A 13824-nucleotide genomic window follows, 5' to 3' on the forward strand; every position below is an offset into this window, starting at 1 on the left:
AATTTTAAGTTTTAACACTTAATCAATTAACTTATATAGACATAAGCTAAACTTGTACAGAGTATAAAATTGCAAAGAAAGAATTCAAATCTGGCTTCAAAATCCTCATTTATACGTGTGATAATTAGTTTGTGGCACAAAATTTAAAAAAGGATACAATTGTTGCAGGGGGTGGTTAAGGGCAAATTCTTCTAGTAATGAAATATAGGGACAGAAGTATACTATAGGAAAAAATAATGTAATCGTTTTTGTGGAAATACTTCCTATTTAGAATTTTAATTAAAATTTTTTTAAATAATAAAACTTTCATAAAATCATTATTCAAAATTATTTTTACAGGCAAGACTTTCCAGTCACTAAATTACAACACGTATCTTTAAATTTATAGCCTTGGCTGTTTACAATTTTATCATTATTTTATCAGTTTCTTTTAATTTGTTGACTTGAATTTTAACATTCTCAATTCTTTTAGTTACTTAATCTTAATATTCTTCTGATTTTCATGAATTTTTCTTTTCATAGACTTTTAGTTAGCATATCAGCCAAATTTTTTTTAATGAATTTTTATTACACCAATATTTCCTTTTTCATAATTCTTAGTTACGTAACGGTATTACACTTTAATGTGATACAAAGATTTTTATTAAATTATCAAATTTTGCTGTATGTACTGCTCCTAAATTATCTTGATACACGCTTATTAGCTTGTCAAAATTTGTTTTAAATATTTTTTTCAATAGATTTTAACTAAGTTGTATTTCTGTTGGAGCTTCAAATAATGCTGCAAACTCTATAATTGTCGAAAATTTTGTTACATTACTTTTCTTACGTATCTTCAACAATGTACATAATGATACTAGTGCGTGGCGAAGGCCATTGATGCACGCGTGTCAGTTCGTACACGAGCGCCAGCGATTGTGCGATGACACACGTGTGTCAATCACATAACTTCTCGTACATGTGGTGCATACAACTTTTCGACACAGCGTGCGTGGAGGACGAGATTATGAGCTATCTAACGTGGGTCTTAAAAGACCTTGACGCTACTTACAGCTCTTGCTGCGCACTCGTGTGAGTGCGTGTGTAAATCGAGGTTTTTAAAGTCACAACAGATGGCTCATAATCGAGTCTCCACGCACGGCGTGTCGAAAAACTACTTTGTTATACAATTACATTACAAATCCTATTGTAGACTTTTTATCTATATTGTTACTAGCATAATCAGAATCTACTATAAAATTTGATATTTTATTCGTCTTATCTCTTACAAGTATTCAATTTTTCGTCTTATTAAAATATTTTAAATTTGGCATTGCATATTTACAACGTGATTTATCAAACAGTTTTGGAATTTACTTTAATAATTGGCACTATATGTTATATCTGTCCTTGTGCCTGTACTAATGTATAAAAATTATCTTATTGAATTTCGATGTTTCATGTTTTCATTATAGTTTTCAGCTTTTATTTATTTTGAATTAATTTTCATAGGAGTTTCGTATGGTTTTTCTCATTGTAAATTATTTTTTTCAGCCAGTGATTCAATACATGTTTGTTGGTTTGATATTTTATTTTCTTTTTTATTGTATACCTCATCAATACTCATATAATTTTAAATTTTGCTTAAGTCTTCCATTACAAGTTCCTTCATTTATTTTGCTTAAATTTCGTTTATTTTTTTTAGACTTCCACTGCATACTCATAAATTATCTACGAATATCAAAATATATGCAAGATCGGTAGTTTTATTATTAACATATGAACAACGTTTCAGCTGTTTCGTCAACGTCCCAGCCCTCATCAGGTAAAAAAATCTATGAATAGTAAAAATTCTTTACGATACAAATTTTGATGAAATACAACAAACGCAAAGTAAGTTGAGTGTATAACATAACTCGGACTCTTACGAAAGGGATGTAAAATCGTAATGTGGTCAGAGTTTCAAGTTTAGCTGCTTTTATACTCTGCACATACACAAATGACATAGTACACGATACCGAGAAATTAAAAAATTGTTAGACATCTCTAGTTAAGTCAATTAGGAAAGAGGATTAACTTTATGTACATAATTTGGAAGGCCTCTTTCATTTATAGTATTAGGGACACATGTATTGTTTATATGCTTCTCGCAAGGAACTGCTTGCGATTATTATTTGATTTTATTGCATGCATGTACTATATCATTTGTGAATGTGCAGAGTATAAAAGCAACTAAACTTGAAACTCTGACTACATTACGATTCTACATCCATTTTGCAAGAGTCAGAGGTATGTTATACACTCAACTTAATTTGCATTCATTGTGTTGTATCAAAACTTGTATATTAAAGAATTTTTATTACTCATTGATTTTTGTACCTGATGAGAGCCGGGACGTTGTCCAAACGGCCGCAACGTTGTTTAGTTTTTAAATAAGTACAAAATATGACAGTACCACCATAGGACGTTGTTTTCAATTATTTACCAACTGTCATTAGACGTCTTATTTAATCATTTCTTTTAAACCATAATAAACTATTTCAACGCCTTTTGTAATTTCTGTACTTTGTATTCACCAGTTCCATAACCTTGAGGCTAATAAACAAAAGCTTCTAGTTCAATTAAACGTTTTAAAAACTCTGATTCAGCATCCATTTTTTCCATTGATCAATTATTTACGCAGCGATTTATTTAAACAAGATTTTTAATGTCTACATTTACTGACTGTCGAGTAAATATTTTTTAAATACTCCTTTGGCTAAAAATCTTGCTCAACTTATTTAGCTTGATATAAATTATCGCTGTTTCTTTTGTAAATCCTCGTTACATCAATTATTTTCTTATCTTTTAGCAGTTGATGAATTATTTGGTATATTCGTACAGTACTAGCCCCCCCCCCTGTCTTAGCTTTGCCCGAGACTCACTAAGTAGAAAACCTTAGTGTGTTGACACGTAATGTAAAATATTTTGAGTTAAAAATTTCATACTTATTGTAAATTGATATTTCTCGGAACAAAAAAATTACAATAAAAATAAAAAATAAAAAATTTTGCTTGGAATCTATGCAGTTTTGGTCAAATAATAAGCTTTATGAGAGTAAAAAAAATATAATGATACTAAAAAATACCGTACTATTTACGTCATAAAATAGTTGTTGGCCAAAAAGGGCTGTTGATGTGCACTTTTTCATGTTATAATATACAAAAAGGATTATTTGTTAAGACTCTTAGGGTTCAAAACTGATGAAAAACGTAATTTGAAATTATTCTATCGATTGCAATACTTCACTTTACATAACATTTTTAGTTTTATTCACAGAAAAAATCAAAACAATCTTATGTTGTGGATCACCAGTTTTTGAAAGCCCAACTTACAATTGAAGGGCCGGATGCAATAACATGCTTAGCGCTCGAAACGGAATATGAGTTTACGACCTAGGGGACGATTTTCTAGTCTATGAATCGGTGAAAAAAAATACAAGCTATAAAAAAATGACAATACACAACTTTTTTATACTTACAACTTTTAAAAACAAGTTATACCTTTTGAGATAAAAAATAAAAACCCTTTTTTTCAAACACCTAGATTCAGTAGTTTATTAAAACATAAATCGCCGTATCTCAGTTATTTATGCTCGAAACCATTCGAAATATGGTATGGATGCGTAGAATACTTTAGCGCTTCTGATAAAATGATCAAAGTTTGGGAAACTAATCACAATAAATAAATATTTAATAAAAAATAGGCAGTGCACTATAGACCTAACTTGCAAACTTTAACGAAAAAAAGTGTGCGGGGAAGTTTCAGCTTGGCAAAACGTGCAGCGACAAAGTTATTCCTCTAGGTTGGAAGAAGTTGTGTACAAATTTTCAGATCAATCCGTTCAGAATTAGTCAAGGTACAGTCATTTTAGTATAGACGCAATATGTAAACAATGACAGAGCTGCGCTGCCCCAACTGCCACACACCCTAACCTAATATTGAATACACGTTCAACGTACCCGGCTTTCTCAGTTTCTTGAAAATAGTGTATTAAAGTAATAAGTTAAGCTATGTCATCAAACATGGAAAGTAACAATCCACCAAGAGGTCGAAAGAGAACAAGAAATGACAATGAATGGCAGAGACACATGGCTAAAAAGTGTCGAAACGCGGTAACTATTTTATTACTGAGCCACGTTGATGAGAAATAAAACTCTATGATTTCTGAGAAAATTTCAATGTTCTTTGTGAGAAGTTTGTTTTGAATTATTTTGGATGAATTTTTTTCAACATAATTGTCACTTTAATTCAACATTGTTTACAACCTTAACTTAAACCTCACCTTTCAATTACTACTTTTCAGTGTGTATACAAATAATTGAACATTTTATTGCACGTATCTCTTATTACTTTCCATGGGGATTGGAATACATGTAAAAGACTGGAGAAATTGTACCTAATAAAGAGTTCATCAAAGTTGAAGCTTGTGGAAAGAAAAAATGATTTAACTACTCTAATCATGAACGTAATATTGTTCTTTACCATACGCGTATTCAAATATTCATGTGTCAAATGTAATACTATTCAATATATAGTTTTTAGTTGTCGTAAGAACGAACACTTATGTATGAGTTATTGTATATGTTTGTATGTCATGTGCATGTTAGTTTATAATAATGTATACGCAATATTTGGTCAGAGTGCGTGGCAGCTGGGGCGGCGCAGCTCTGGTATTGTTTACATATTGCGTCTATACTAAAACGACTGTATCTCGACTAATTCTCAACGGATTGATCTGAAAATTTGTACACAACTTCTTCCAACCTAGAGAAACAACTTTGTCGCTGAAAGTTTTGCCAAGCGGAAACTTCCCTGCACACTTTTTTTCGTTGAAGTTTGCAAGTTAGGTATGTAGTGCACTGCCTATTTTTTATTAAATATTTATTTATTGTGATTAGTTTCCCAAACTCTGATCATTTTATCAGAAGCGCTAAAGTATTCTACGTATCCATGCCAAATTTCGAATGGTTTCATGTTTTAAAAAACTATTGAATCTAGGTGTTTAAAAAAGAGGGTTTTTATTTTTTATCTGAAAAGGTATGACTTGTTTTTAAAAGTTGCAAATATAAAAAAGTTGTGGATTGTCATTTTTTTTTTAGCTTGTATTTTTTTTCACTGATTCATAGGCCTTGGAAAATCATCCCCTAGGTCGTGAACTTATATTCCGTTTTGAGCGCTAAGCATGTTATTGCATTCGGCCCTTCAATTGTCCCTGTGAAAAGAAATTTGATTTTAAATCCACACCCACAAAATTGTAAGCAGTGCCGGATTTACCTAAGGCGGGGCCCCAAGCAATTTTAGGATGTTGGGGCCCTCGTTTTGAAGTTTAAGTTCTTCCCCTTCATAAAATTATGAAATAAAAAGTACAAATATAATATTGAATTATAAATATATTACTCAAATTTCTTATAACTATCGAAGAACTTACAATTTCTTCCTACTTTTTTCAGTCGCAAATTGATGAATAACATCATCAAAGTTGAGGTTTCGAAGCTTGTCTTTTTCGATAAATATTAAAGCTAAATCACTTAGTCGACTCCGCACGCGATATTGAGCATACAAACACAAGCGACCGAAGCGCCAGCTACGCGCGCGAAAGACTGTTTTGAACCAATAAGTTCAAATTGTTTCAGCGACAATAACTGATCAAAATCAATCACATATTGGATTTATTTTCATTTCTATTTTTTCCAGTTCTCCTAAAAATTTTTTCAACATTTTGCAATTTTCGGGGCCCCTGTCCTAGCGGGGCCCCAAGCAATTGCTTCCTTTGCTTCCCGGTAAATCCGCCACTGATTGTAAGTCTGTTTTTGTGACTTATTAATTGTCACGGCAAGAGAAACTTTGACCGGAAACAGTAAACGCTTGAACTATAAAAGTAAATCAGATGGTATCATCCGTATTCTAGGAATAAAAGTTGTCTCCTAATGCTGGACCCGTTCAAATAGTAGCTTCGATAACATTATTCCGAAAAGTTTTAATTTGAAGTCTGGTCCCATTACACATGTTTAGGGGTTGAAGATTACGTAGTAGCATAATCGAAAAACCAACTTTCAAACTTAACTTATGGGCTGAAAATCCTGATGTAGTTAGAAAAATTGAAAAATTCTGAGGGTAATAAACATCTTCAGTTGTAATAACTGAATCAATAGAGAGGTACTTTGGAGAATCAGCTGCAAACTTTTGAAGAACATTGTTGTTTATTTCCTCTGCTGTAGGATTTTACAATGAAATTATCGCTCTCTCACATAACCATTGGTACCATTTATTAGATGAATTTTCAATATCCGGGTAAACTTCAGACATTAAATTATCGACAGTTATAACCAGTTTTCCAATTAATTGATCCATAATGATTAAATCGTTTTCTTCTCCATCGTGCCATTACCATTTTTTAAGAACTTTAGAAATTCCGTGTTTCTTCCACAGAGATGTTCTCTCACATTAGTACATAAAGATTTTCCATATAATGCTAGAGAAACGATGATCCCCATAAAAATGCCTTTTAACAAAACTAAAAGGTTAGGTAAGTTTGATGTGTTGAGTCAATATTTTTCAAGGAATGACTGAAGCCTTCATTCACCGAAAATAAATAAATAAACAGTATTCTTCCTAATGAATCTGTAGTCTTGAACCATTTTGAAATCGAATTATAAAAATGGTTAAGTTTTTTTTTGTGTAACATATATTTCATACGGCAGTGGTAATGTAATACTGTTAAGTACTCATACTTCAACAAAACCGATCTTAGTAATAATTTAGTTGTTTTAAATAAACATTTAAAAAATGGCATTTTCCTAAAAAAAAATGATATCCCAATAAAAGAACCTATTAACAAAATTAAAAGGTTTAGTAAGATTGATGTGTTAAGTTAATATTGTGTAAGGAATTTTCGAAGCCTTTATACACTGGCAATGGATAGTATTCTTCCTAATAAATCTGTAGTCATGAAAATTTCTAAAAACAATGTATAAAAACGGTTAAGTTTCGTTTTGTGCAACACATATTCTGTATGGCAATCGTTTTATAATACTATTTAGTACTCTAATTTAACAACACCAAACTAAGTAACATAGACTTTTGACTGGGACTTCGTGCAAACCTTACATCAAATACATGAATGTCTTGCTATATCAAAAGTATATGAAAATGTTAGGGCAAATATTTATATAACTTAGTTTGATTTTGTTGAAGTACGAGTACTAGACAGTATTATATACTACGAGTGCCAAACAAAATGTGTGTTGCGCTAAAAAGAAACTTAACTGTTTTTATATTTTGTTTTTAAAAATTTTCAAGGATATAGATTCATTAGGAAGAATACTATTCATTGCTAGTTTATAAAGGCTTTGAAAATTCCTTATAAAATATTTACTCAACACATCGATCTTACCAAACCTTTTCGTTTTGTTATAAGGTTTTTTTATTGAGAAAAAATATTTTTTCAGGAAAATGCCATTTTTTCAATGTTTGATTAAAAAAATGAAATTTCATTAGATATCGTCCATATTAGAAAGTACTGTATAGAAACGAAGTCTGTACAACTTAGCTACGGTGATCTACATTAGTCTCAATGAATTTCTACTTGCTTACATGAAGTTGTTTGAAATATTTATAAGTGTGTAAGAGTTGATGACTGATTACTAATTTTTACAAATAGTTTATATATTTACTGAACAAAATAAATTATTTTTTTAAATACAGTTTTAGGATTTTTGATCCATGATGCTTTCTTTTTCTTTTTTTTTTCTTTTACTGAACAACTTCATCGTATAATTTAGCAATTTCTTCTTTAAGCTAACTACGTAAGGCATTTTGCTTTTTGAGATACACTTGCCTCATTATTGTCGTTGTTGTAACTACTTTCAGGCCTATATTTGTCGGTAAAGTTTTGAAATAGGATTGAAGAGACTGAATTAATCGAAAATACATCAGGAATACCGGCAAAAATACATATTTTTTGATAATTAAAATCCCGAGTATGCAAATCTGAAGTAAATAGTAGCGTGGTCGCCGAGGCTTCATCTGCTTTCTCAAACTTATTTCGTCGCGCTCTCGTGTGACTTGATTTTAAAAAGGCATGAATGATATCAACTCTAGTTCCTCTTGGAATTACTGGTGATGTCTGCCTAAAATCACTAGCAAAAACAAATGGGATGCTACCTATTAATTTCTGATTTTATCTTATTTCTCGTAACGATCTATTAATTGCTTCAGTATGAGCTTTATGACTTATCCCACACGATGAATGTTATTTCTTGAAGAATTTTTTGAAAAGGGCTATTTTCGCGCATAGGGGACATGTAATTTTCTCTCGAAAAAAACACGTAATGGGAGCTTAAAAGTAGAGTGAGCTGCTATACCTCCACTCAAGAGTGAGTGGCAGCAATAAAAGAAGATGCAACAGCAAGAGACAGTTTTTCAGTAGATCTTGCTTTGACGAATATTAGACTGATAAAAATGTTTTTTCAATGTTTTCAGGAGCATCTGAAAAGAAATTGTTTTCACTTTTATGCTAGGCACTATCAATTATACAATCAAAAGCTTGTCGTTGATCTGGCCAGCCTGGAACATCTTTTTCTTATTTTGATTTCACGAATTTGTTATTGTCCCATTGGTAATAGGTGGTAGCTTCGAAATACGAAAGAGTTTTCGCAAATTCATCCAATACGCTAAGTTTAAAAAACGCAATTGAAGTCGTTTTGTGTGTCGTTTTTGACGCAATCAGAGTCGTGAATTTTTGTTTTTAGCTATTAAAGTATGTGAATATGAGGTAGGCTTCATTTTTGCCATTTGTCACAGTAGATCCAAATATCAACTTCTTATATTGCTTTTTTAGTAAGGACATCTATAAGTTTAATTAGTTTAAAGTGAACAACCCTTGAAACATTTGATGCCTGTCAAAATTTTTTTGATTTTTGTGTGATTCGTTTTTCATTTTCGACTACTGAGGGTTATATGTAAAAGTAATGAATAAACATAGACGTCCAAACGCACCTACACACGCCATTGTATCTTGAGTTTTATGCATGTATCGCGACGAGCCAGTGAGTGAGGAAGGTAAAATTACTTGCTGTCCGATACTAGTGAGTTCAATGTTGACTATCATTAATGACTGCATCTCGTAAATGAATGTAATTTTTGGTACGCAGTTGTTTTTGATGTGTTCGCAAGTAAAGGAAACGCTCTGTGATCATTTTCGTCATTATATCAACCACAAATGGATTTAGTTAGTTCTTGTAATGTAGGAGGTAGTTGAAACTGTCAATTTTCAACATAAATCTATAAGAGTAGAATTGCATGCAATAAACAGTTTTGTTTGGAAGACTGTGAATTGGTGTATTAATAGAATATTCATTTTCTCCGAAAACAGAGGTAAGAGAATATTGTAAGTAGTTGTATAATTGATGGAGCTCAGACATCCTCTTCAACCGCTTATGTTAACCATGTAGAACAATTTTAAGTTCGTCGACTGTTCGAGATTCATAATTGGATTTAAAAGTTCTTATAAGGAGAGTAAAATGATGCATAATTTTTTTTAATGATTCTATTAAAGTTTTTTCAAAAATATCTGTCTGACTAAATAAAAGTTTGTTCTGCTTCAGACATGAAATTTATTTGCAAACACTCTGGACTTTTGTCCTGTTCTGGACCCAAGCTGCCTATAAAATGGTATACTTGATTTTGAATTTTAAAAGTTGGCTTGAAGTTTCCTTTCCTGATCTTTTTACCTCCAGTTAAAATCATTTGGAATTGAATGTTATAACGTCTAATATTATCACAGAAATACTTTGATAGAGGATGTTTATCCATCAACGAACATCTTATTTATTAAGGAGAATTTTTTAATAAACCAAGAGAAATTTTACCACCACAGCAACGAAGTCCTGAGGCCTCATATCTCTATTTTTTAGCGTCTCAATTAGTGCAAATACATATCATTCCATCTATTGGAATTGCTGAAAGATTTAGGTAATTAATATCAGGGTTATAATGAAAAGCTGATCTGTCACCTAAATAAATATTTATTCGTCAATTTTGACGCTGCTGTTTCTATCTTAATAAATATTCTGTGTCAGTTTCTCGACGCTTAAAATTGTAATAGCTTGAACCATTTGAAGTTCTTTTTCAGATTCGCCCTGTTGCAATGCTAGGCATTGTTAAAAAATTTTGTTAGCTCTTGAAAAAGGTCTATTTTTTGAAAATTTTTAAAAGTTTTAATAATATTTATTAGTGAGGTTGTTGAACATTAGATTACCCTTAATCGAAGCGTTGAGCAAGACTCAGTTAGTTGAGTGCAGACTGCGGAGAAATAATAATTCCTGGTTGAATTTTTATAGTCAAGAGAGTAATGCAAGGTTGTCGGTGGCTGGGGTTCCTAGACTTAAAACAAACAGCTCTGCTCTTAACGTCTGTTAGTAAATCACTGACTTCGTTTGGTGTCTGCTGGGTTTTTATATCTTGACTAGTAGTGGACAAATCGTTGTTGAAAGTCGCTTCAAGATTCTTATCTGAAATAACTTTTAAAAATATCTTTATAGGCAAAATAGTTTAATATTAGCTGGCCCTTCAAAGGACTGGTCAGCAAGACTCAGTAAACTGAGTGCAGACTGTGAATGATCAGTAATTTCTGGTTGAATGCTTATGGTCAATGGAATTATGCAGGGTTGTCGGTGGCCGGGATTTCTAGCCTTACATTGAACAGCTCCGCTTTCGACGTTTGTTAATAAAAAATCGCTGTTGGAAGTTGTTTCACGATTTTGATTTGAAATAGCTCTAAAAAAAGTTTTTGTTGGCGAAGTAGTTCAATGTTAGATGGTCCAAAAAAGGATCGATGAGATTGATAATTGTGTAGATGATACTTCCAGTTATTCTTAAACCTCAATAGTTGATAGCGGACTGTGACTCAAGGATTCGACACACCGGATCTGGCGTTTTGTAAGTGGCACATATCTGCCGCTTGACTTGACCCAGCTGACGGGGGTTGCGTAGCTCAGGTATCTGCACCCAGGCTAGCTTAAATCTTGCCCTCAGAGTTTCTGCATATGGATAGTATGCTAAAGGAAGGTATGCCGGTTGCCGAAGAATACTTCGTCTTTGGGTCGTTTCCTGGATCATCTATTGCTTAGCTCACTGTTTGCCGGAGAAGTGGGCCTAGAGAATACTTCTTCTATGGGTATGCTATTAGCACAAACCACTAAGGAGGAGGCTGATGTTCTTCTTAGCTTATCTGGCTGTCCGTACTCCTCAGGGTTATTTTTACTGGCTTGTTATTGTAGCAAAATGTTATCTGGTGGCACCAGGCTGGATGGTTGAATGGTTACGAAATTCTGAAGTGTTCGAGCAGGTTTTGCTCTGACTGAACGTCTCCTGGTATTACGCTGGAGGCGTTGGTGTTCAGAATATCTATTTTCCGTGTCACTCGGTAATCTTGCTGGTTTAGGGTGGAATTGGACTTAGATTGCTTTCTCACTAGAGAACAGTATCGTTGGTAGCTGGGATACTTAGCTGTACGACTAAGAACTCTGTTTTTGATGTACTGCCGGTGGGTAAGTAACCATGGAAATCAATAAAAATGCTCGATCTTATTATAACCACACTTATTAAATTCAGTTGTAGCTTGCTTCGATTTTGTGTTGGTGCCACCTGTGGATACAACTAAACTGAAGCGTATAGCTAGCGGTTTTTTTTCAAAACTTTGTGCTTGTTTTTTGCTACTGTTATTAAATTTTTCAAGAAAAAAACTGCAAAAACTATCTAGAAAATGTCCAGAATCAGTATGCAAAATTTTAGCAAAAACGGTTCAGTAGTTTTCATAGTAAGCCATTACAATGGTTTTTGGGCCTTTGCTTATTATGTTAGTGAGATATAATACTTTGTATTTTAATGACGTGTCTGAGATTTCAGTTTGTATTACGTCCCTGCCCTTAAAGTCCTGTAGCTATCCGCAGTGACTAAATTCAGCGCATCGTTGGGAGGAATTCCAGTAACTTCAGTCAGTGTGGATGTACTATTTGACAGATAAGTTGACCAAGAATTTCAAAGTGCTGTATTTACTTATGGTATCAAGGCAAGAATTCACCATGGTTTTTGGAATCCATTTATAAAACCATCCACAACCTTGATCAGTCAAACAGCATTGTTGTCAATTTTGAAGTCGCATTAACACAGGTCTTCAAATTATAATATTCAATAAATAATTGCAGTATCTAGTTTTGTGCCATACAATAGTCCAGACAAGTATTTACATGACCTAAGCTAGTCTACACAGTGATTTGTAAGGTTGAGGATGGTTATGAGAAAAGGTATTGGCAGACTGTAAAACTTATACATAAGGTCGATGTCCCAGTACTCGGTCATGTCCCAATAGTCGGTCATCTGGCTGATTATTTCACTATAAATTTTCAAAACATATAGAAATTGGGTAGCTATTCAGACACTAAGCAATTACTCTTTCAGTACAAGTTAATGTGTAAACTCAATTGAAAATGTAACGAAGGCCCATAAAAGAAATAAGTGACCGACTATTGGGACATTTCGTCTGCTTAAGCGAGCAAGTACTGGGACAGCCAATTTAATTCTTGTCTCAAATTTTACTAAAAATAATAAGAGAAATCAGATGGTTTACTAAAAATAGCAATATTAATAAGTAAATATGTACAAATATTAATTCTATTAACATATGTTCATATATAGTAAATATAATAGTACAATAAATAGAAGAACGTAAATGCCATATGTTTGAGTATTGAGTATTTTTTTCAAGTGGCCTTTTTAAACACTGTGCACAAGACTGATTAATAACTTTCATCATTGTTACTATTACATCATTATATAAATTATTAATCACTAAACATATGTGTATATGATGTCGTATACTTACATGTATTAGATGGAGAAATTTTAATACTGATGTATAAATAATCACAACAACAAGAAAAAATCAGGGGGTCGATTTGCTTTATCAGTGGTGTGAAAAATATACAAAGAAGTTGTTCAGATTTTTTTTTTTAATTCTACAAATGGTTAATATAAACTAAGATGTTTCAAGCAACATAATACACTATACTATGCAAATTTCGAAAAACGTCAGGTAATAACAAAAATAAACGTCTAGTGATGGTGAAATGAAGTAATGTGCTATCTAATATAAAAAAGAATTAACCCAACAGAAAATTATATTTTTCTCCTTATTTTATGGTGGGCTTCAAAAAATAGTGGAATACAACGTTTTTAGAAAAAAATGTGGGGGGGGGGACACGTATCCACCAAAATTAGTATATAATATAAAATGATTTAATCATAATATAATTCAATATACGATCGAGACTTATTACCTCATAAACTACGTTTGTTCAGAAAGTTTTTATTTATAATTACATTTATTGTAATTTAGACAAAAACCGAGGACATAAAACAAAACAAACACAAATTAAAGTTATTACACAGTTAAGTTGGATCTAAACAAATGTGAAGATATGAAGTATCTAAGAAAAATTGTAATTTTTTTATAAAGGGGGTTGAAGATTAGCCCCTTTTTACCCTATCATAAAAAACCCTCAGAATAATTCTAAGTTAATGTGGGGTTGTGGGGGGGGAGGGAGGCTGTTAGGCTGAATAATCCATATTAACCCTGTGATAAAGTATCTTTACAATACATTCTAAGTTTTTGTAAAGGGATGCAGGGAAGGGGGCTGTAAGGTAGGCACATTACCCTGTGTGTAACCTTCAATAACATATTTTTACAAAAAAATTCTAAGTTTTGGTAGGGTGGCTGTGGTGGGCTGTTTAAGAGATACTTGA

The 13824-nt window shown here is 32.4% G+C and overlaps 1 protein-coding gene across 9 annotated transcripts in view; it reads left to right on the forward strand.

Annotated features, from left to right (window-relative positions):
- Positions 1 to 13824, forward strand: part of kuz (zinc-dependent metalloprotease kuz) — a 539267-nt gene that overhangs the window by 71252 nt on the left and 454191 nt on the right. The gene's annotated exons all lie outside the window — the stretch shown is intronic.

The sequence above is a fragment of the Copidosoma floridanum genome, unplaced genomic scaffold (assembly GCF_036245765.1).
Source record: "Copidosoma floridanum isolate Cflo_tuat_1 unplaced genomic scaffold, Cflo_Japanese_pri ptg000004l, whole genome shotgun sequence".
NCBI classification, from domain to species: domain Eukaryota; kingdom Metazoa; phylum Arthropoda; class Insecta; order Hymenoptera; family Encyrtidae; genus Copidosoma; species Copidosoma floridanum.